The 25,223-nt window shown below is 43.8% G+C and overlaps 1 protein-coding gene across 3 annotated transcripts in view; it reads left to right on the forward strand.

Moving 5' to 3' along the window:
* Positions 1 to 25,223, forward strand: part of b3galt1b (UDP-Gal:betaGlcNAc beta 1,3-galactosyltransferase, polypeptide 1b) — a 151,935-nt gene that overhangs the window by 123,116 nt on the left and 3,596 nt on the right. For 2 of the 3 annotated variants that reach the window (XM_072579517.1, XM_072579518.1), the window contains 2 exons: positions 2,748 to 2,898; positions 7,734 to 7,868. The gene's annotated coding sequence lies outside the window, so the exon portion shown is untranslated. Of the gene's footprint in view, positions 1 to 2,747; positions 2,899 to 7,733; positions 7,869 to 24,392; positions 24,534 to 25,223 lie in introns of all 3 variants that reach the window. The other variant, XM_072579519.1, reaches the window with a different exon arrangement.

Here is a 25,223-nt window from a genome sequence, read left to right on the forward strand (position 1 = left end):
CACCAATTTAAATTCCAACACTGATTGTACAGGGTTATGATTGTGTAGATATTTTGTTAGTGGACTACAAATTTCGAGACCTGAGCTACAAATTCAGAATTCATTCAAATCAACTGTGGCAATTTGAATTTATTTTTTAAAGCTGTTATTATTAAAAGCGATGATGAAGCTTGCAGATTGTTTTAGAAACCTAATTGGTTCACAAATGTCCTTTGTCAGGAAGAAGCTATGTAGTTTTCCAGTAATCTGGGAAGTAAAGCCTTCAATCATTCAACATGGCTGGTTTACATTTAAACCACTTCACCAAATGAAACAGCAGCTACTGGATGACAATACTATCCACTAACCTTCAGGCCAATGACTCTGACTCTGACTCTTGATACTTAACCCTCATGCACATAGGCAGAATGGAAATACTGAAAACCATGCAGATATCATTGAACAAATTGGTAACTTGCTGAGTCATGGTTCCACATTCCTTGGTCTACTCTGAGGGAGCCCTGCAGTAGTCATCAGAGCAAATGTCGTGGTACATTGTGGTCTGCTGCATTTTGCACAACCTCAACATCATAAGCATCTAGTCCTTTCCACCAGATACATTGTGATTAGCTGTGGAGGAATGAGAAGAGATACTGAAGGAGGAAGAGGAGAGACCCACAACCAAAGCCTTTTTGACTGGTCTGGCACAGTCTATCCTACCACTGTACTTGTGAACACAACCCAATTTGTCATTCAACAATAGCAAATTTATGGACCCAAGCATGATGCAGCACCTGATGGCTGATCTCTCAGTTTTCATTGCAGCACAAGCAAAAGACATCCCTACTCCAGGAGACAATGGTGTAATTGTAATATTGCTGGACTAGTAATCTAGAGGACAGGCTAATGCTCCAGGGACATGGGTTCAAATCACACAATGACAGCTGGTGGAGTTTACATTCAATTAATAAATCTGGGACAGAAATCTAGTCTCAATAATGATGAGCATGAAACTGTCATTGACTGTCAGTTTAAAAAAAAGTAATTCACTAATGTCCTTTAGCGGTGGAAGTCTGCCAGGTTTACAAGATTTGGCCCGAAACATAACTCCAGATTGACAGTATTATGGTTGACTGCCCTTTGAAATAGCCTAGCAAGCCATTCAGGTCAACCTTATGCTAACCTTCTCAGGGTCACAGTCATTGCATGAAAGAATAAAATAAAAAGGTCACACAACATTACAAGAATAGTTATATTTCAAGCGAATCTTAATTGTAAAGTACTTTTGGACATCCACATTTTAAAGGGCAGAGTTCTAAGTTCTCTGCATAGTCTCATACCTGACTCCTCCAGGCTCCTTGACAGTGACCATAAACCATTTGGCAGGTGTGTCATTGCAACAAGCATTTCAGTTTGCTTACCTAACAGCCTTCAGTAAGCACACCACCGATGACTTCAAATTGTTCTTTGTAAGGATTTGTAAGTGACCTTGTCTTTGATGAGCTGGCATCTGCACTTCTTTTGCCCCTTTCCCAGACTGCAAGCCACTTGAGCCTAGGATCTCAACATGTGCAAACCTGAACAACTCTCCAATGCTCAAGCTGTTTCCGTATCTGCTCTGATGGATGTAAGATGGAGTGATGAAGCTTCTTTCTCATGATACTCTTCGACCATTGCCTGTCCATGTGGATATCTGAAAAGAGAAAGGATTGTGGTAAATAGAGGGGAGGTTGAGAATGAAAGGATGTATATTATACTGTCAGCAACCTCTAACCAGGTAGAGATTGTGGGATGAGTGTGAAGTAAGATCCAATTCGAAGGTTTAGGTTTAAGCACCTTTGGTTCAGCATTGCTGCTATCCATGGCCGTTCATTTGTGTCTCTAATAATTACAAGCACTATCTCTTCGGTGGTTTTGAGAATATGCAGGTGTGTCTGTGCCCTGCCTTTAGGCTCCTGTTTCTCCCTGTTTGCATCATTTGTGTTACAAAAGAGAATATATGTCAGTGCTTGTGATGAAAAGTGCCTGGGTGTTATGGCTAGCTGTGCAATTGATAGGCTATGGCATTCAAAGATGTGTTTACTAACGCTGATCACTTGCAGCACTGCATCCTGTTCCTTGGGCTATATTTCTGGCATTGATCATCATGGCTATCTATTCCCAATGTTGACTTAAAGTGTTTCTGAATGGTCTCCTGGCTGTTTAATGCAGAATTGTAAAACCTTGAAATCTCTTTGATGTGCTATCAATTAGTGTTGTTCTTACCCAAATGTTCTTTTGCAAACCCAGTTCTAGCACCTTGCTGCAGCCATTCACCACCCTTTTAAGAGATACAGGTTGGCTTTCACGTAAACAAGTTTAAAACTGAAGCTTGCATGCTACCTCCATCAGAACTAACATGTACAGGTTAATCAAGTGTTGTGATATTCATAAATACAAATAAACTATGTTTCATAAATTCAAATAAGCTGGATAAACTGTGATAATCATGTATAGTTTGGGAGCTTTGTTAAAAATTTGCTGCCTAGATCTTCTCATACCTGATGTACTTGCAAGTTAATCACAAAAGCTGACTTTTCCTCCTGAGGTATTTATTTGCAATATTATAATGTCTCAAAATTATGAAAAGTGTGCCTTTTTGATAAATTATCACAATTGCTAAGATTGCTAGTTAAATTGTAATTCAAATAAGACATTCATTTTCATTAATAAATACCTCCTACATTGGGTAGGAGTTAAAAATAATAATATTGTTTTTTTTCCAATAGCCAGGAGTTGTAACTGAGCCTAGCACTAAGCCTCACCATAATTAGGCTTAGTTTTAATGTGGATTTCAATATCAGATGAGTTACTTCCAGAATAAAGGATATGCTGCGTCTTGTGAATCCTCTGTGGAGAAAGTCTGAGGTGAAAGCTAAGGTAAAATGATTTAATGTATGCTTATATCTATTTGCATAATAGCATGATGTTGCTAGCACAATAAAATTGGGTTTTATGAGGACAATAATCCTTATAACTGTGGTATTACCAAAACAAACTGACTTCACAGGCTGATGTATCCAGGAAACTGGATTCAAAAGTTATGAACACAGCCCAGTCCATCACACAAGTTAAATTTCTATTCATTGACTCAGTCTATACTTACTACCTCAGGAAGGCAGCAAACATAATCAAAGACCCCTCCCACCCTGGTTATAATCACTTTCAACTTCGGGCAGAAGATACAAAAGCTTAAACACGCAAACCAACTGATTCAAGAATAGCTTCTTCCCACTGTTATTAGACTTCTGAATGGACCTAGGCAGAAGTGGGTACTGCAGCTGCTGGAAATTAGAGTCAAGATTAGAGTGATGCTGGAAAAGCACAGCAGGTCAGGCAGCATCTGAGGACCAGGAAAAAAATCAACGTTTCAAACAAAAGCCCTTCATCAGGAATGGATCTCTCAGGTTTAAAATTTGTTGTTGATCTCGGTGTTTGTGCACCTTCTCTACAGCCATATCATTGTATTCCTCCCTCTGTAGGTGAAAGGCAAAAAAATGGTTAAGACTAAAATTGGGCCCTTGAAGACAGAAACAGGGGAATATATTATGGGGAACAAAGAAATGGCAGAAGAATTGAATTGATACTTCAGATCTGTGTTCACGGGGGAAGACACAAGCAATCTCCCTGAGGTAACGGTGGCTGAAGGACCTGAACTTAAGGGAATTTATATTTGCCAGGAATTGGTGTTGGAGAGACTGTTAGGTCTGAAGGTTGATAAGTCCCTGGGGTCTGATGGTCTACATCCCAGGGTACTGAAGGAGGTGGCTCGAGAAATCGTGGCTGCGTTGGTGATTATTTTCCAGAGTTCGATAGATTCGGGATCAGTTCCTGTGGATTGGAGGGTGGCTAATGTTGTACCACTTTTTAAGAAAGGTGTGAGAGACAAAGCAGGAAACTATAGACCAGTTAGTCTGACCTCAGTGGTGGAAAGATGCTGGAGTCTATTATAAAGGATGAAATTATGACACATCTGGATAGTAGTGACAGGATAAGACCATAAGACATAGGAGTGGAAGTAAGGCCATTCGGCCCATCGAGTCCACTCCGCCATTCAATCATGGCTGATGCGCATTTCAGCTCCACTTACCAGCGTTCTCCCCGTAGCCCTTAATTCCTCTAGACAACAAGAATCTATCAATCTCGGCCTTGAAGACATTTAGCGTCCCGGCTTCCACTGCACTCCGTGGCAATGAATTCCACAGGCCCACCACTCTCTGGCTGAAGAAATGTCTCCGCATTTCTGTTCTGAAATGACCCCCTCTAATTCTAAGGCTGTGTCCACGGGTCCTAGTCTCCTCGTCTAACGGAAACAATTTCCTAGCGTCCACCTTTTCCAAGCCATGTATTATTTTGTACGTCTCTATTAAGTCTCCCCTTAATCTTCTAAACTCCAACGAATACAATCCAAGTATCCTCAGCCGTTCCTCATATGCTAGACCTGTCATTCCAGGGATCATCCGTGTGAATCTCCGCTGGACACGTTCCAGTGCCAGTATGTCCAGGATAGGTCAGAGTCAGCATGGACTTATGAAGGGGAAATCATGCTTGACTAGTCTGCTGGAATGTTTTGGAGGATGTAATTCTGAAGATGGACGAGGGAGATCCAGTAGATGTAGTGTACCTGGACTTTCAGAAAGCTTTTGATAAAGTCCCACATAGGAGGTTAGTGAGCAAAATTAGGGCGCACGGTATTGGGGGCAAAGTACTAACTTGGACTGAAAGTTGGTTGACTGACAGGAAACAAAGAGTAGTGATAAACGGCTCCATTTCGGAATGGCAGGCAGTGACTAGTGAGGTACCGCAGGGATCAGTGCTGGGACTGCAGCTTTTTACAATATATATTAATAATGTAGAAGATGGTATTAGTAATAACATTAGCCAATTTGCTGATGATACTAAACTGGGTGGCAGGGTGAAATGTGAGGAGGATGTTAGGAGACTACAGGGTGACCTGGACAGGTTAGGTGAGCGGTCAGTTGCATGACAGATGCAGTTTAATGTGGATAAATGTATGGTTATCCACTTTGGTGGCAAGAACAGGAAGGCAGATTACTACCTAAATGGAATCAATTTAGGTAAGAGGGCAGTACAAAGAGATCTGGGTGTTCTTGTACACCAGTCAATGAAGGTAAGCATGCAGGTACAGGAGGTAGTGAAGAAGGCTCATAGCATGCTGGCCTTCATAACAAGAGGGATTGAGTATAGAAGCAAAGAGGTTCTTCTGCAGCTGTACAGGCCCCTGGTGAGACCACACCTGGAGTATTGTGTGCAGTTCTGGTCTAATTTGAGGAAAGACATTCTGGCTATTGAGGGAGTGTAGCGTAGGTTCACGAGGTCAATTCCTGGGGTGGCGGGACTACCTTACGCTGAAAGACTGGAGCAACTGGGCTTGTATACCCTTGAGTTTCGAATACTGAGAGGGGATCTGATTGAGACATATAAGATTATTAAAGGATTGGACACTCTGGAGGCAGGAAACATGTTTCCGCTGATGGGTGAGTGCCGAACCAGAGGACACAGCTTAAAAATACGGGGTAGACCATTTAGGACAGAGATGAGGAGAAACTTCTTCACCCAGAGAGTGGTGGCTGTGTGGAATGCTCTGCCCCCAAGGGCAGTGGAGGCCCAGTCTCTGGATTTATTTAAGAAAGTGTTGGATAGAGCTCTCCAGGATAGTGGAATCAAGGGTTATGGAGTTAAGGCAGGAACATGATACTGATTAAGGATGATCAGCCATGATCATATTGAATGGTGGTGCAGGCTCGAAGGGCAGAATGGCCTACTCCTGCATCTATTGTCTATTGTTCTATTGCCCATATGTAATTTGTATGGTATGATCTGCCTGTACTGCATGCAAAACAAAACTTTTCACTGTACCTAGTTACATGTGACAATAATAAATTAAATCAAATCAAAAAATCTGGAATTATTTTCAACGATCTAGCATTATTTTGAAAAATGTTCCTGGGTCTAGAAGCACTGAAAAACAAAAATAAATGAAGATTGGGGTTGGTCTTTGATCTGGGATCAGTGGGAGAAGAATCTGAGAATGTTGATGTTAATTGTATGAAGTAAGCATCTCCAAATGGAGGTCATTCATTAGATAATAACTTAGGTCATTGAGTAAGCTGGTACAGATTTGCTTACTGAATCTCTGTGAAACAACTGTCTGGAGGTTTCATTGAAAACAGCTGCTGGTGTGTGGAAGAGTTTTTTTTCTAGGATCTAGGACCATTATTTTCCAACAATAGATCCTTTTGAGTTAGATGGAGCACAACTGACTGCTGTTCCTTGTGTATACTTTTAAGGCTGAGGTAAAACAAATGAAAGAGTGAGTCAGGAATATCAGATCAGCCATGATCCTATTGATTGGCATAGCAGGCTTAAGGAGTCAAACAGACTACTCCTGTTCCTATGATCCTATAGTCTAACTCATCCAATCCTGGAGGCTAGGCCAAACTTTGTGGTTCCTGATGCTACTATTAGCTAGTGCTCAAAAGAGAGAAGGAGAAGAAGGGAATACTCTATATGCCTGTCCTACAGGAGGGGGCTTTTGAGAAGTTGGTGGAGAATAAGACAATGACTCCAGAAACATTACCTTTTGAAGGAGCAAGGAAGAAGGAAGCAACAATATGCACATTTTAAAATCTGAAGTGTTAGTTTTTTGTGCTCTTTGATATCAAGATGTTATTGCAAGTGAAGGGAGTGGAAAAGAAGGTAAACTGAACATCTTGATGAAGGGGCTATGAGATAATCTGTTTATTGCTAATGCCACTTGGTTGCCAATTAAGTAAGGACTCTGCTTTGTTATCTGTCATTGCCTGGCCTAGCTGAGACAGCTATTGCTGCACAACTGCAAAGTAAACTGTCTCAGCCCTTTAATTCTTTATGGAGCACTGTGTCAGTGCACTTATAGTTGCTCCCTGTCACCGCATGAAGGAATCTCCTCTTAAAGGATGAGTAATGAAGGTGAATTTTCGTGATGGGAAAAACACTCAGTTGTACCTAATAGCACTTTGGAGTAAAATAAGGGAGATTAAAAAAAAGAAAAATAAAAGCTAAATCCATATGTTCATGTCCCAGAGTCCTTGGTAAAATAAAAGAAGAAATAAATATAAAGCAGACCCTGTGCTCTTGATGCCTTTAGAGAGGCATGGACACAGTGGGGGATACGGTGCTTTATTCCCTCTTCCAACTCCATTTTGATTTCGTCCCTTCCCTCATTCCCCACCTCCCCCACTCTTCTGATGGTATGCATTGCTCATAATTGGCTTTGTATGGAAATATTTAATTGGCTCCATGAGTGATTACTGGTGCAGTTAGAAGGGGAAAAAATAAATCAGAACCCCAAAAGCTCATGTAAAAATAGCTACAATGGAAGTCTTGGAATAATTATATTTTGCTTTGTACTTTCCTTCTTTCATTAGGTTTTAAGTTCTGGGTGTCAGTATTTCAGTATGTAATCTGCTACTGTAATCTACTGTTTGTGATTTTGGATGGAAATGCTAGTAATTGACTTAAAGTAGTTCACCTCATGTTATAGCAAAAGATCAGAAATTTGTGCTAGTGGCAGCCACTGTTATCAATTAATGCCTCAATGCTCGGGTTATGTTATGAGTTCTGATCTGATATACGGAGCAGTTTATTCTCTGCAGTAAAGTTGAAAGAATACAGAGTGTCTTCCTAATTGTTTATTATTCTTCATGATGCAGATTGAATTCTGAGTCACAAACATCATGCATTTGATTCTTTGCCCCTCCTGATGAATGGATCTTTGGTTTTAATATACCTGTAAGGAAGACAATTACAGATTAATCAGGAGGTTGGCATTCACCACCATGATGAAGGTAGGTACTTGCCTCATACTCAGTCTCTCCTTGTCTGAAGCCATAATTAAGATGGTGCAATAAATATACAGAGGAACCTTGATTATTCAGCATTTGATTAACCGAATTTTGGGTGATCCGACCAAGATCGCAAGGTCCCTGTGCTTGGCTGACTATGTTATCCGGCAGCAATTATCCAGCATTCAATTTACCGAACAAAGTACTCCGTGCCCGTGTCCTTCGGATAATCGAGGTTCCTCTGTAAATTATTGCTAGCTTGTAGTGGGTAGGTTGCTGATATGTTGGCTAATAATTAGGATAAAAATGAAAATAAAGAGTGGGAGTTGACTATAAGGCCCTCAAGCCTGCTGAATTCCTAAAATTATACAGACTAGTTTGATAAAATCAAATGGAGAAGATTAGAAAGACACACAAAATCCTGGGGTTTACTACCAAAGTCATGGAGTACAAAAGAAAGGATTTTGTGCTAGACCTATATAAAATACTGGTTAATCTTCATCTGGATTATTTCTGTCAATTCTGGACATGACATTTTGGGAGCATGTCATAGCATTAGTGATGGTGCAAAGGAGATTTTACTAGGAGTGGTATCAAGAGTGAAGACTTCATGTCTTATGGAGAAAAAAATGAACTGCTCTTCTTAGAGCAGAGAAGGCTAAGGAGGAGTGTTCTAAATCTGAAAGGATTTTAATAGAATTAATAAGGAACAATACTTCTCTGTCGTGGTATAAAAAAAACAATAACATAACATTCAACAGAACTTATGAGATTTCTTGCTGCCTTACAAGCTTTGACTCTCTTTTAAATGGGTCCAGCTTCCTCTGAAGAGTTACTTCCTCAAGTTACTTGGCTCTGGTCCATTCGGAAAAACAATTCCAATTTTCCCAATCCACTCTCTTGTCAAATTTCCCACCCATTGTGCCTCCTGGGAGCTAATCCCCTCTGGTCTATCCCAACGCTACTCTGCTGATACAATGAACTTGACCAGTGGATTAACTTTTATCATTCATCTAAACATTTTCCTCCAGATTATTCACTTGTGAACAATGTCCTTGCTATCCATGAATTTATTGAAAATAATTTCATTGAGATCGTGGTCTAAAGAGTAACCTGATTGACATATTTCAGCATAATGGAGATTGTAACCAATGCAGTTCATTCACTTTTGGATGTTGACCATCACTGGTCAGCTTTTAGAGTCATAGTCCTGCATCATCGGGACAGGCCCCTTTGACCCAAACTGGTCCATGTCAACCAAAATGTCCATCTATGATAACCCCACTCCCCTGCACTCTGCCCATATTTTTTCTAAGTCGAGGGCGGGGTGCTGGAAAAGCACAGCAGGTCAGGCAGCATCCCAGGAGGAGAATCGACATTTCAGGCAAGAGGGAATGGTCTTTTCAGAACGCTGATAGGGGAGGGGAGGGAAATATATCCCTGGTGGTGGGGTCCGTTTGGAGGTGGAGGAAATGACGACGGATGATACGCTGTATAAGGAGGTTGGTGGGGTGGTAGGTGAGGACCAGTGGGGTTCTGTCCTGGTGGCGATTGGAGGGGTGGGGCTCAAGGGTGGAGGAGCGGGAAGTAGAGGAGATGTGGTGGACCAGTTCTAATACCATACAACCCAGATGGCCTCCTTCTTCAAAGACCGCAATTTCCCCCAGACGTGATCGACGATGCCTTCCACTGCATCTCCTCTACTTCCCGCTCCTCCGCCCTTGAGCCCCACACCTCCAATCGCCACCAGGACAGAACCCCACTGGTCCTCACCTACCACCCCACCAACCTCCATATACAGCGTATCATCCGTCGTCATTTCCGCCACCTCCAAACGGACCCCACCACCAGGGATATATTTCCCTCCCCTCCCCTATCAGCATTCCACAAAGACCACTCCCTCTGTGACTCCCTCATCAGGTCCACACCCCCCCCACCAACCCAACCTCCACTCCCGGCACCTTCCCCTGCAACCGCAAGAAATGCAAAACTTGCGCCCACACCTCCCCCCTTACTTTCCTCCAAGGCCCCAAGGAATCCTTCCATATCCACCACAAATTCACCTGCACCTCCACACACATCACTTACTGCATCTGCTGCACCCGATGTGGCCTCCTCTATATTGGGGAGACAGGCCGCCTACTTGCGGAACGTTTCAGAGACCACCTCTGGGACACCCGGACCAACCAACCCAACCACCCCGTGGCTCAACACTTCAACGCCCCCTCCCATTCCACCAAGGTCCTTGGAATCCTCCATCGCCAGACCATAGCAACACGACGTTTGGAGGAAGAGCGCCTCATCTTCCGCCTAGGAACCCTTCAACCACAAGGGATGAACTCAGATTTCTCCAGTTTCCTCATTTCCCCTCCCCCCCCCACCTTGTCTCAGTCAATTCTCTCAAACTCAGCACCGCCTTCCTAACCTGCAGTCTTCTTCCTGACCTCTCCACCCCCACCCCCACTCCGGCCTATCACCCTCACCTTGACCTCCTTCCACCTATCGCATTTCCAACGCCCCTCCCCCAAGTCCCTCCTCCCTACCTTTTATCTTAGCCTGCTGGACACACTTTCCTCATTCCTGAAGAAGGGCTCATGCCCGAAACGTCGATTCTCCTGCTCCTTGGATGCTGCCTGACCTGCTGCGCTTTTCCAGCAACACATTTTCAGCTCTGATCTCCAGCATCTGCAGTCCTCACTTTCTCCTCAATGTGTGCTGCCTCTATCCTGGCAAAAACAGCAAGCAGCTCTTCAGAAGACCAGCAGCATTGGGTTGGAATGAAAATTAAAGATACAACACAGAGTCGGAGTCAGAGTCATAGAGATGTACAGCATGGAAAGAAACCCTTCAGTCCAACTCGTCCATGCTTCCCAGATATCTCAACCTAATCTAGTCCCACCTGCCAGCACCCGGTCCATATCCCTCCAAACACTTCCTATTCATATACCCATCCAAATGCCTTTTAAATGTTGCAACTGTACCAGCCTCCACCACTTCCTATGGCAGCTCATTCCATACATGTACCACCCTCTGCGAGAAAAGGTTGCCTCTTAGGTCTCTTTTATATCTTTCCCCTCTCATCCTAAACCTATGCCCACTAGTTTTGGACTCCCCACCCTAGGAAAAAGACTTTGTCTATTTACCCTGTCCATGCCCCTCATGACTTTATAAACCTCTATAAGGTCACTCCTCAGCCTCTGACGCTCCAGGAAAAACAGCCCTAACCTATTTAACCTGTCCCTATAGCTCAAATCCTCCAACCCTAGCAACATCCTTGTAAATTATTTTCTGAAACCTTTCGAGTATCACAACATCTTTCTGATAGAAAGGAGACCAGAATTGATTAGATTAGATTCCCTACAGTGTGGGGATTCCCTTAGATTCCCTTCAACCCAACAAGTCCACACTAGCCCTCCGAAGAGCAACCCACCCAGACCCATTCCCTTACATTCACCCCTGACTAATGCACCTAACATTACAGGCAATTTAGCTAAACTGCACATCTTTGGACTGTGGAAGGAAACTGAAGTACCCAGAGGAAACCAACGCAGACATACAGAGAATGTGCAAATTCCATATAGACAGTTGGTCGAGGTGGGAATTGAACCCAGGTCCCTGGCACTGTGAAGCAGCAGTGCAAACCACTGAGCCACTGTGCTGCTCGATACGAAGAAGACTAGAATTACATGCAGTATTCTAACGGGGGCCTAACCAGTGTCCTGTACAGCCGCAACATGATCTCCCAACTCCTGTACTCAATACTCTGACCAATAAAGGAAAGCATACCATACTCCATCTTCACTATCCTATCCACCTGTGACTCCCCTTTCAAGGAGCTATAAACCTACACTCCAAGGTCTCTTAGTCAGCAACATTCCCTAGGACCTTACCATTAACTGTATACGTCCTGCTAAGATTTGCTTTCCCAAAATGCAGCACCTCGCATTTATCTAAATTAAACTCCCCATCTGTCACTTCTTAGCCCATTGGCCCTTTTGATCAGGATCCTGTTGTAATCCGAGGTCACCTTCTTCACTGTCCACTACAACTCCAATTTTGGTATCATGTGCAATTTAACTAACTATACTTCTTATGATCTCATCCAAATCTTTTGTATAAATTATGAAAAATAGTGGACCCAGCACCGATTCCTTTGGCACTCCACTGGTCACAGGCCTCCAGTTTGAAAAGCAAGCCTCCAGCACCACCCTCTGTCTTCTACCTTCAGGCCAGTTGTCTTTCCAAATGGCTAGTTCTCCCTGTATTCCATGAGATCTAAGCTTGCTAACTAATCTCACATGGGTACCTTGTCGGACACCTTACTGAAGTCCATATAGGTCACGTCTACTGCTCTGCCCTCATCAATCCTCTTTGTTACTTCCTCAAAAAACTCAGTCAAGTTTGTGAGTCATGATTTCCCACGCACAAAGCCATGTTGACTATCCCTAATCAGTCCTTGCCTTTCCAAATGCATGTACATCCTGTCCCTCAGGATTCCCTCCAACAACTTGCCCACCACCAATATCAGGCTCACTGGTCTATAGTTCCCTGGCTTGTCCTTACCACCTTTCTGAAACAGGGCACCAGGTTAGCCAACCTCCAGTCTTCCAGCACCTCACCTGTGACTATCGATGATACAAATATCCACTGCTGGAAAATGTGAATCCTTCAGAAGTGAGATAACGAGAGTTCAGAGAACATATATTCCTGTTAGGGTGAAAAGAAAGGCTGGTAGGTATAGGGAATGCTGGATGACTACAAAGTTGAGGGTTTTGTTAAGGAAAAGAAGGAAGCATATGTCAGGTATAGACATGATAGATCGAGTGAATCCTTAGAAGAGTGTAAAGACAGTAGGAGTATACCTAAGAGAGAAATCAGGAGGGCAAAGGCATCAGAATCCTGACATGATGTCTGCGACCATGTGATTCATATCCCAATGCACTAGTTTATTTGAACCACTGGCCCCATGCTTCTGTTATAGAATTTAGATCTAAGTCGTTTACATCTACCCCCAAACCATCTACTTTATTGTAAATCATTTAAGCATTTCCATTAGGGCGGCATGATGGCTCAGTGGTTAGCACTGCTGCCTCACAGCACCATGGTCCCAGGTTCGATTCCAGCCTCTAGCGCCTGTCTGTGTGGAGTTTGTGCATGCTTCCCACGTCTGCGTGGGTTTCCTCCAGGTGCTCCGGTTTCGTCCCACAGGTGAATTGGCCATGCTAAATTGCCCATAGTGTTAGGTGTATTAGTCAGAGGGAAATGGGTCTGGGTGGGTTACTCTTCGGAGGGTCGGTGTGGACTGGTTGGGCCGAAGGGCCTGTTTCCACGCTGTAGGGAGTCTAATCTAAATGGCAATATCTGGTATGTTTTTTATACAGCAAATTGTTGTGCCTGGAATGCATTCTTTGAGGCAGTGAAAACCGACCCAACGGTAACTTTTAACGCAGAATTGAGTAAATACATGAAATCGGAAATTTGCTGGGCTTTGGGGAAAGAGTTAGAGAGTGAGACTCCTCTATGCTGCATCATTCTATGAAACATAATTGGTTCTGGTCACGTCAACTTCACTGCAAAAATGAGAAGATTTGTGCCAGTTTCTATGGCAACCTTATGTGCTTGTCTGTATTCCATAGAATGCTGATAGTTTGTTATTACAGATAGTATTATTCTGCAGCTTGCAAACATTCCACTCATTATAATGGAAGGTTTGAATATTGTCCTGTCTGTCTTTGTTATAGTAAACCCAGCTGTGCTGTTCCTAATGATTGCACATTTCAAATATATACATTTGAAACACCAAATAATACTGACCTTTACTTCATCAATGTAACTGACCCACAACTAATTGGTGATGAGAGTTTAACTGGCACTGAGTCTGGCATCAAATTAAAGGACTGGCTTTTTGTGACTGCTTATTTTACTTAAGAGATTAGCAGCTCATTTCCAGATAATCCAACCAATCTGAATCTACACCTATAAATAGAAGGCCATCAATATGGACTCAATATCAAATTCAATAATTTTAAGGACTGAATATCTTCTTTTGTGTCCTTTATCCACACCCACACTCCAAGCCTTGTCATTCACATGCCACCAAAAGAGAAAATGCTGGAAAATCTCTGGCAGCATCCGTAAAGAGAGAAAAGAGCTGACTTTTTGAGTCTATATGACCCTTTGTCTGGCACACAAACAGGCCCTTTGGCCGTCCATTTTGCCCTTCCGTATTAAAACTGTCTTCACTTACAGGATCCATAGTCCCCTAATCCCTTCCTATTCATCCAGGTGCTTCTTGAGTCCCAACCTGTTTAATCGTTGCTCATTAGCCAATTCCTCCATATGAAAGGTTCATCCTAGTCAACCTCCTCTGAACTGTCTGCAAAGAAATGATACCCTTCCTTAAATAAGGGGATCAGAACTATACATAGCACTCCAGATGTGATCTCATCAGCAACTTGTACAGTTGCATGAAGACTTCCCTACACTTATACTCCAACCGCCCTTGAAATAAGGACTGACATTCGCTTTCCTGATTGCCTGCTGCACCTGTGTGTTAGCTTTCTGTGTTTCATGCACAAATACCCACAAGTCTCTTTGTGTTGTAGCCTTCTGGAGTATGCAAAATTCTGTCAGCCTTTCTAAAGGCACTGTGCTGTCCTGGTGATGAATTAGAAAAGTGCTGTGGTGTCACTGGGCTGTGCTCTGATCATTTTTGATTAGATTACCTACAATGTGGAAACAGGCCCTTTGGCCCAACAAGTCCACACCAACCCTCCGAAGAGCAACCCGCCCAGACCCATTCTCCTACACCTAACACTACGGGCAATTTAGCACCTAATCTGCACATCTTTGGGCTGTGGGAGGAAACCAGAGCACCCGGAGGAAACCCACGCAGACACTGGGAGAATGTGCAAACTCCACACAGACAGTTGCCCAAGACAGGAATTGAACCCAGGTCTCTGGCGCTGTGAGGTAGCAGTGCTAACCACTGTGCCACATGCCATCCATTTTTGTGGAAACAGTTTCATGAAGGCTTAAATGCACGTCTCCAAAACCACTCAGCTTTATTGTTGCCTCTGGCTGCAAAATGGATAGTAATCTTGATAAGAATGAGTGGATTGAGTAGAAAATGAGAAAACTGAATGAATAGATGGAGGAATTCTTGAATGTTCAAATGTGTTGGTGAGTGGGTGTGACAAGGTTGGTGAGCAGGAGGTTCAGCATTATGCCACGCAACTTGGCACATTCTGGATGTCTGAACCACACCTAGGTAAGTCTCAAGCAGCTAGATAAAACCTGCAGGCACAGTGCCCACGTAAGACTGCTTCTCAACCTTTTCTCAGGATTCAGGACAGCAGTTGACTTCCTCCTTCTGTGGCTCCAGTCCTCTCTGCAGAACTAGACGTTGCAAGGTTTGGCATGCAACTACTTTCCTGCACTGTCATACTGATACATTCAGCAGATGGACTCAGTTTTTTTTCAAATTTCAAAATTTTTCTTTATTCATAAAATATTTTGATGATCTGTATAATTGGTCATGCCATACATTCATAAACATTCCATTTCTTTGCATACAGAGATCAGAATTTATCATTTGTATATACAGGTCTGTACGTTTACCAATCATATATCCAAATGTTTAGCAGAGGCGTCTGCGGAACCCATTTACTGCCTGGGCCCCCTGTTCTTTGGCAGGCAGATGTTACACGGTGGTCTTTCCTCACCGCGCCATGGCGGCCGCTGCCCCAAGCTTCAGCGCATCCCTCAGCACGTGGTCCTGGACCTTGGAATGTGCCAGTCCGTAACACTCAGTCGGGGTCAGCTCCTTCAGCTGGAAGATCAACAGGTTTCGGGCAGACCAAAGAGCATTTTTCACCGAGTTGATGATCCTCCAAGCGCAGTTTATGTTCATCAAGGTGTGCGTCCCGGGGAAGAGACCGTAGAGCACGGAGTCCCGCGCCACGGAACTGCTAAGGACAAACCTCGACAAACACCACTCCGTTCTTCTCTAGATTTCTTTTGCTTAGGCACATTCCAGAAGGAGATGTGTGACAGTCTCGTCCCCTCCACAGCCGCTTCGAGGGCAGCGTGCGGTGCGGCTGAGAGTCCGGGTGTGCATAAAGGATCTCACAGGCAGAGCCCTTCTCACCACCAGCCAAGCCATGTCTTGGTGCTTGTTGGAAAGTTCTGGCGATGAGACATTCTGCCAAATAACTTTGACAGTCTGCTCAGGGAACCGTTCAATAGGGTCTGCCCTCTCCTTTTCCCGAAGGGTCTCAAGGACACTATGTGCTGACCACTTCCTGATGGAGTGTTGGTCAAAGGTGTTTTTCTTCATAAATTTCTCTACGAAGGACAGGTGATATGGACCGGTCCAACTACTAGGAGCGTTCCATGGTAGCGAGGCGAGGCCCATCCTTCGCAACCTCAGTACGTAGTGACACTTTGTGTTTGCATCCGGGGATCCATGCACATCTTGATGCAGCCACACACAAAGACAGCCATCAGGGTGGCATTTGGTGTGTTTTTTCCCCCCGTGGCCCAGAGCTTTGTACATCGAGTCCCTTCGGACCATGGCCATCTTTGATTTCCATATTAAAAGGAAGATGGCCCTGGTGACTGCGATTGCATAGGTCCTGGGAATAGGCCAGACTTCCTTTATAACATATAACAACACTGACAGTGCCTCACACCTGATGACCAGGTTTTTACCCGCGATGGAGTGCGCTCGTAGCTTCCATCTGCCCATTTTCTGCCTCACCTTCTTGATACGCACCTCCCAATACTTGGTGCATGCCCCAGCCCCTCCGAACCAAATACCCAGCACCTTCAGGTGGTCAGTCCTGACGGTGAAAGGGCTGAAGGTTTAGTCGGCCCAGTTCCCGAAGAGCATGGCCTCGCACTTGCCTCGGTTGACCTTGGCCCTGAGATATGTCTTTTTTTTATTTCAAAAATATACTTTATTCATAAAATACTTTAATGATCTGTACAACTGGACATGCCATACATATGAAACATTCCATTTGTTTGCATACCGAAACAGAGTAACCATTCCTATTTACAGGTCTGTACGATTACATTTTTAGCTGAGCCGCCAGCAGGGCCCAAATGACTGCGTGGGCCCCCTGTTCTTCTTTAGGCAGGCAGATGTTACACGGTGGTCTTTCCCCACCGCGCCTTGGCGGCAGCTGCCCCAAGCTTCAGCACGTCCCTCAACACATCGTCCTGGACCTTGGAATGTGCCAGTCTGCAACACTCAGTCAGGGTCAACTCCTTCAGCTGGAAGATCAACAGGTTTCGGACCGCCCAGAGAGCGTCCTTCGCCGAGTTGATGATCCTCCAGGCACAGTTGATGTTTGTCTCGGTGTGCGTCCCGGGGAACAGGCCGTAGAGCACGGAGTCCCGCGTCACGGCGTTGCTCGGGACGAACCTCGACAACACCACTGCATTCCTCTCCAGACTTCTTCTGCGTAGGCACATTCCAAAAGGAGGTGTGTGACAGTCTCGTTTCCCCCCCCCCACAGCCGCTTCGAGGGCAGCGTGCGGTGCGGCTGAGAGTCCGGGCGTGCATAAAGGATCTCACAGGCAGAGCCCTTCTCACCACCAGCCAAGCCATGTCTTGGTGCTTGTTGGAAAGTTCTGGCGATGAGGCATTCTGCCAAATAACTTTGACAGTCTGCTCAGGGAACCGCTCGATAGGATCCGCCCTCTCCTTTTTCCGAAGGGTCTCAAGGACACTACGTGCTGACCACTTCCTGATGGACTTGTGATCAAAGGTGTTTTTCTTCATAAATTTCTCTATGAAGGACAGGTGATACGGACCGGTCCAACTACTAGGAGCATTCCATGGTAGTGAGGCCAGGCCCATCCTTCGCAACACCAGGGACAGGTAGAACCTCAGTACGTACTGACACTTGATGTTTGCATACCGGGGATCCACGCACAGCTTGATGCAGCCACACACAAAGATGGCCATCAGGGTGAGGGTGGCCTTGGGTGTATTTTCTCCCCCGTTGCCCAGATCTTTGTACAGCGAGTCCCTTCGGACCCGGTCCATCTTTGACCTTCATATAAACTGGAAGATGGCCCGGGTGGCTGCAGCGGTACAGGTTCTGGGAATAGGCCAGACCTGTGCCACGTATAACAGCAATGACAGTGCCTCACACCTAATGACCAGGTTTTTTCCCACGATGGAGAGCGACCGTAGCTTCCATCTGCCCAGTTTCTGCCTCACTTTGCTGATACGCTCCTCCCAAGACGTGGCGCACACCCCAGCCCCCCCTCCCCGAACCAAATACCCAGCACCTTCAGGTGGTCGGTCCTGACGGTGAAGGGGATCGAGGATTGGTCGGCCCAGTTCCCGAAGAGCATGGCCTCGCTCTTGCCTCGGTTTACCTTGGCCCTCGAGGCCCGTTCGAACTTGTCACATATGCACATGAGTCTGCACATGGACAGTGGATCCGAGCAGAAAACGGCGACGTCATCCATGTACAGGGAGGCCTTAACCTACAGGCCCCGCTGCCAGGAATAGTCACCCCTCTCGGGCTCACATCCTTCCTGATGGACTTGGCAAATGGCTCTATGCAGCACACAAACAAGGCAGGCGAGAGAGGGCAGCCCTGCCTGACTCCAGATCTGACTGGGAAGCTATCTGATTCCCACCCATTGGTTGAGACTGCACTGACAATGTTGGTGTAGAGCAGTCTGATCCAATTGCAGATTCCCTCCCCAAAGCCCATTTTGGAGAGAACATCTCTATGTCAGTGCATGGGAACTGCATCTTGTATAACCAAATAGCTTGCTTGTTATGTATTATGTGCTCATGTGACTCTAGCTGTATCTGTGTTTTGTGACAGTGATAGGATTATCCACAGGTGGGAGCAACCATATCTCAAAGAGCAGGTTGTTTTCCCTGCAGTCACTTGTCTGATTCTGTACCATGTGTAAAAATGTGTGGGGAATTTGAGAGGTGCATTATGAAGGCACCAGAATATATGGACATGCAAATTAGGAACAGAAGTAGGCCATTTGGATCATGAAGCCTGCTATCCCATTCATGAAGATCATAGCTGAGCTAATTGTGGCCTCAATTCCACATTCTTGCCTATCCATAATAAAAACCATTGACTCCCTTGTTGATCAAGAAGTTATCTACCTTTCTGGAAAGTATTCAATGACCCTCCTTTACTGCTTTGGTGAAGTTACCATTTAATAAACGTGCATGACATGCAAATGTATTAATAAAACATTCCCATCACTTGCCATTAAGGAGTTTGATTCTGTTTCAATCTGCAATCAATGTACTGCTACAGATTCATTATGCCCATCAGGAAACTGACTTTTGGTCTCCTCCACAATTAACTGTCCCACAATTAACTGTCCTGAACTTGGGGGCTTCACACATTTTTGCCTATATATACAAATCTCCTCTGTTCTCTTGAACCGCATGCAGCTGAAAAGAAGACAGCTGCTTTGCTTAATCTTATTGGTACTGTTCCTTTTGTTTCTCATCAGAGGAATCTGGTACAGCTGCGTCAGCTGCTCCCATGATGTAGTGAAGGCTCACAATAGGGATATGCAGATTTCGCTGGGTAAAATCAAAGATAGCAGAGGTGCAGACTCACATTTGGCAGCTGTGAAAATTTAAATTATATGAATAAATCAGGAATTGAAAGCTCATCTCAGTAATGGAGATCATGAAACTGACATTGATTGTTGGAAATGTTCACTGATTCAGTAATGTCCCTTAGGGAAAGACATCTGTCATCCTTGCCCAGTTTGGCCTACTTGTGACTACAGACCACAGCAGTGTGCTTGCCTCTTAATTGCCCTTAGAAATGGCCTAGCAAGTCAGTTCAACCACATCTGAGATGGGTAATAGCTGCTGCCTTGCCACTAATGCCATAATGAGAAAAAAGTAGTGACTTCCAAAATCTCCCTCCGTATAAGTCCTGTGAATAAAAGGCTCTCATCTTGTAAAAAATGTAGTGTTAGTTATAGCTGTGGTGTCAGTACATGAGGGCTTTTCCAGACAGTCATTTTCACAGAGAACACTCCCTGCTGTGCTCTCACCTTGTTAATTTCAAAGAGTTTCTCACAGCTTGAGAAACCCATGTGCAGGCTGTTAAAGCTGAAATTAAGCTCTCACTGATAAAACTTCTAGCAAATTCAAATAATGGATCCACCATCTCCATGAGGGTTTCCTGCATATTGATCAAAGACCAAGTTGGAGTATGCATGATCAAGTTAACTCTCCAACATGTTACCATTTGTTTGTTAATTAAACAGCTTGCCTTTATTCAGCCCTCCGCTACTCTTTACAGGCTAAATTTCTGGAAGTAGGTTTGCTCGCTGAGCTGAAAGATTCATTTCCAGACGTTTCGTTACCTTACTAGATAACATCTTCATTGCTTCGCCTGAGGTCCACTGAAGATGTTACCTAGTAAGGTAACGAAATGTCTGGAAATGAACCTTTCAGCTCAGTGAGCAAACCTACATCCAAAACCTCAACCTGAGCTACAAATCTTCTCAAAACTCGCTAAGGCTAAATTTCTGCTTAGTGTCATTGATTCAGATGAAACAATTATCAACAGAAATAATTAGAACATAGAACAGTACAGCACAGAAACAGGCCCTACAGCCCACGATGTTGTGCCGACCACTGATCCTCATGTATGCACCCTCAAATTTCTGTGACCATATGTATGTCGAGGAGTCTCTTAAATGTCCCCAATGACCCTGCCTCCACAACTGCTGCTGGCAACGCATTCCATGCTCTCACAACCATGTTTAATAATACAGCAGATTTTGATTTTAAGCTCAAAAAAAGCTAATAAACTGACAGAAACCTGATCCTATAATTCACTATTGTTCACAGCAGTGAACATTAATGCTCATCATTTATTACATATGTACTTGTCAAACAGCACAATGCTATCTACAGTGGCCTGTATGAAAAAGGCACCCCAATTGTGTACCTTCACAACGAATCAGATTGCAAAACACATAACAGGATTTCATAATATTCTCGTTCATTAGTGGAAGCAGGATGAAGAAACATGTGACTTTGCCCGGATACAAAGGAACCCAGTGGTGCAGGGTGACACAAAGTGCTTCTTTGCAGTTCTTATTCAACAAATCTGTACTTGGTGTTCTACCATGCCAAGACCTTGATCCAGCTGAAAGTCTGCTATCCTGGCAGCAGTCACGGTCCCCTTATCATGCATGATTCAATCCTATTTTAATGCTTTAGCTCATAACTAGAGAGGAAAGGGGTTCTTCCTCCACAGTGTAACTGACAGACCCCTCCACAATCCTAACAAGCTGTTTCAGAACCAGTATGCCCCCTAAAGCCACTGAAATCCCCAACAGTAATGCCAACAGTTTGACTGCATATTGGTGAGCTGGACTTAATTGACATCAAATGTAGGTTTCATGGCCTAAGTGTGAGCTTCCACCACAGCACTAAGATCTTGGCTTTGATGGTTTTGATTGGCAAACTTGCAACAGAGGGTGATGGAGCAGCCACCAGATGCTCTAACGCCTCCCCTCACCTTATGTTGTTTCCTTCAGTAATCGGTGAGCTTCCTCAGGGAGGAGAAAAAAGAGAAAATTAAATGTTTGTAATTGTGGGGCATCGTGCAGGCTGATATGTTATGACTTTTGGAACAAACTTGCATGGACAAAATTAAGTTCTGGCACGATATCCCCTTAATCAACTACATTAATCAACTACTTCAGTTTTTAAGCTATGCAGCAATTGTCATAATTTAGGAAAGATTCTGTGGAGTAACAATATTTCAGCAAGTAGTTGATGCTTTTAGCAGAGGAGGAGAGCAAAGCAAGTTGTCAAGGAAGCAACACTAATGTAGAAAGGCTAGTCTGGACAGCAACAGACCAACTATTTAGAGCAATATAATAGTCTCCATTTACTCACAATCATTTTATATCCACTACCAAATTGATTTATGGACGCAAAGGAAAATGAGTCATCATATGAGGGACATTTCACTCTGGTGAATAGATACTTCATCTGAATACCAGGTTTAAAAATGGAAATCGGCAATTAAAGAATTAGTGACATAATGATGTCAACGTTTAACAGTTTATTTAAGAAAGGTAAAATATCACTACGAAAGTGATGTTCACAGTTCACACTGTAGAAGTGTAATTCTGCAATAGCAGGAACTTCCTAGCAGTCAATGTATCACCTCTGGATTAAAAACTGAACAAGTGCTTAAAAATAGATGAAGAAAAGGAGTTTGTCTAAATAACTGTTCTGAATGGATTACACAATTCACAAAATAAGGAAGAAATCTATTCTAAAATTCAATAATGCCAGTTTATCATTTAAAAGTCTATTAACAACGTTCAAGACAAATAAACTGGAATCCTAAAAGAAGAAAAATGGATTTTGGATGAATAAGTATTAAAAGATCTGTAATGAAATATGTATGGACAGAAGATAAATATTAATTTGCTAAAATGAAAAGAACTATGTTAAGGAAAAGTAATTTATTTTTGTGCATTATGTTGGGGCTGGAACTTTTAAATGGGCCATTAGGTAAAGGCTCCATCTGCCTACACAGGTAAATATAAACGATCAGCTCCAGTAGTTAAAAAAGAACAGACCGCTTCTTCCAGTGTCCCGGCAATTATTTAACTCCCAGGTATCACTTTCAAAAATAGAACATTTCGTCATTTATAATGTTGTTACTTAGGGGATCCAAGGGTGAAATCTTACAAGGGTCTGAACAATGAGGGTTATCACCAGAAATGTGGCAGAATCACATGAGGCATGTCTCAATGTTGGGATCAACTTGCTACATCTTTGCACGAAGTCCCAAGCACTGAGGCAAGATTCTTGCTAGGCAATCTCAAATTGCCTATTAAGGAAATCATCTGATGTTAATTGTGTTTTATCTGCACTTCTCATCTTGTTAATATGCAGTTTCCTATCCTAGCACCCAACTGAGCAAGAACTAGATGCTGTGAATTCTTGATATGCAAGTTAGAGCAATCCAAAAGAACTTCAGCCTACAGCTTGCTCCAAAAGACCTCTATGTTGAACACTAGGCATCAACATGTGAGGTACCCACATCCACAGATGCGGCAAATGATATATGCCAGCATATAAAACTCAGGGTATATTTCTGAACTAATTACTGTATGCTTCTGGATTCCAATAATGCAACTTGGAGTGCAACATCAACTGTCATTGAAATGTTGCAGCCAGGACACTGTGCTTTCAGGAACACATATCCAGCTCACGGACTGGACCAAGTTGCACCTCTGGTCTGTTCACTTGCTCTCTGAGCAATCACTCACTTTGAGCCTACCTGGATGCTGACAACATCTCTGCCTTGCTTCACCATGCCATGCCTTTTTGTGCTCTGGCGCTCGGCCAGCGGTGTCAGACTCACAGTGCTGCTGTCTTGACCTGCCATTTAATGCAGACATGAAGCCAGAAAGTTTGTCATGTTTGTCAACTGTCCTCAGTCAAGTCAAGGGAAATAGCCTTCAGCCAGGGAGTCATGTTACAGTAAGACAAGGGCAACATTTATTTCCAGTTCAGGGGTCTGGACGTGATCAGTCACCTGCTCATAGGAATCAGAATCGGACTGTTCTCCACATAAGGGGTGAGAAGCTGAATATTGGGTAGCTCACAACGCTGCTTGATTCTGTCATATTGTGGACTGTTTTCTTCCTGCAATGGGAGGGAGTCAGATATTAAGGGGATGAAATTGAGAAGTACAGCTTTTAGTTTTGGTGCAGATAGGTAGGCATTGCAGAGGACATGCAGTGTTTGTATTGGATGATCGTAAGACAGGATAGATCTTGCAGGAAATAGCGAGCATGGTATAGCATGATTCTTGTTGAGAAGAGGGTGCAGTAGAAAGACAGAGCGAGTGTGAAGTATCTGAGTGATGGTGGCACCTAGCTGATGGAATGGTGAAATTAATTGACAAACTTACAGGGCACTGATGTGACCACAGGTGGAGTAATGTGTGCAGTTTTGGTCTCCTTATCTGAGGAAGAACATTCTGGCTATGGATGGAGTGCAGCAAGAGTTTTTCAGACATTCCTAGGATATCAGGACTGACATATGAACAGAGAGTGAGTCAGTAAGGACTTTATGGACTGGAGTTTAGAAGAAGGAAGGCAGATCTCATAAAACCCCATACTGTTCTAACATGACTGGTTAGGGTAAATGCAGGAAGGATCAGGGGTCACGGATCAAGGATCAAGGATACAAGGTGTGCCATTCAGAACTGAGATGAAGAGACATTTCTTCACCAGAGAATAGTGAGCCAGTGGAATTCTCTGCAACATAATGCACTTGAGGCCCAAACATTGAATGTTTTCACGAAGGAGTTAGATATAGTTATTAGGGCTAAAGAGATCGAAGAGTAAGCAAAGAATGTGAGCATAGTGTGCTGAGATGGCTGATCAGCCATGATCATGTTTAATGGCTTACTCCTGCTCCCAGTTTCGATATTTCTAGGTCATTGACATTTTTCCCTGCAGTGATATGCATTCCTCCTGATGAGTGAGACGGCACTGAACCAAATGGCAATCTCAGACCAGGCTGGCATGGCTCCTGGGCAAGAGAATGTCCCGCATCTGCATCTCTCCATCCACTGATACCTCTGGGTCCAATTCTGCAAAGTAAGCCACCAATTTTCCAGTGTCTGCCATGTCTGAGGTGAATGTCACAAACCTTGCAGCGCAGATCCAGCCTGACAATGTTTGATTGGCTGCACAATCATCCTTTTAACAATGCCACCGCTGCAGGCTAACGTTGAGATATCCCAGCAATGGTAACTTGTTTCAAGTATGGCATGAGGTAGAATGGGGCTACAATTGGGTGAGAGGAAAATCATTGAGGTGGGGTAAGTCTGGAATGAAGTGTATTTGGTCATATATGCCAAGAGATCTTGCACACTTCATGATGTAAAACCTATATAAAATTCAACAAAACTGATTGTCTTCTTAAAAAAAAATAAGATTCAGCCCTTTTTGCTTTCGAGCTGGCTTCTACACTTCACTATGCTGTGGAAGTTGTTGGATTGGGGCAGGCAAAGTCAGAAGTTGCACAACACCAGTTTATAGACCGACAAGTTTATTTGAAATCACAAGCTTTCGGAGTGCTGCTCCTTTGTCACTTCACCTGATGAAGGAGCAGCACACTGAAAGCTTGTGATTTCAAATAAACCTGTTGGTCTATAACCTGATGTCGTGTGACTTCTGACTTTACTCACTATAGTCAGTAGTGACTAGAGCTCCAAAATGTTATGTTGTTTAGCAACCATTTCATATGTCCTGAAATCATGAAAGGCCATTGTATTGTGCAACTTG

The sequence above is a fragment of the Chiloscyllium punctatum genome, chromosome 10 (genome assembly GCF_047496795.1).
Source record: "Chiloscyllium punctatum isolate Juve2018m chromosome 10, sChiPun1.3, whole genome shotgun sequence".
Taxonomy (NCBI): domain Eukaryota; kingdom Metazoa; phylum Chordata; class Chondrichthyes; order Orectolobiformes; family Hemiscylliidae; genus Chiloscyllium; species Chiloscyllium punctatum.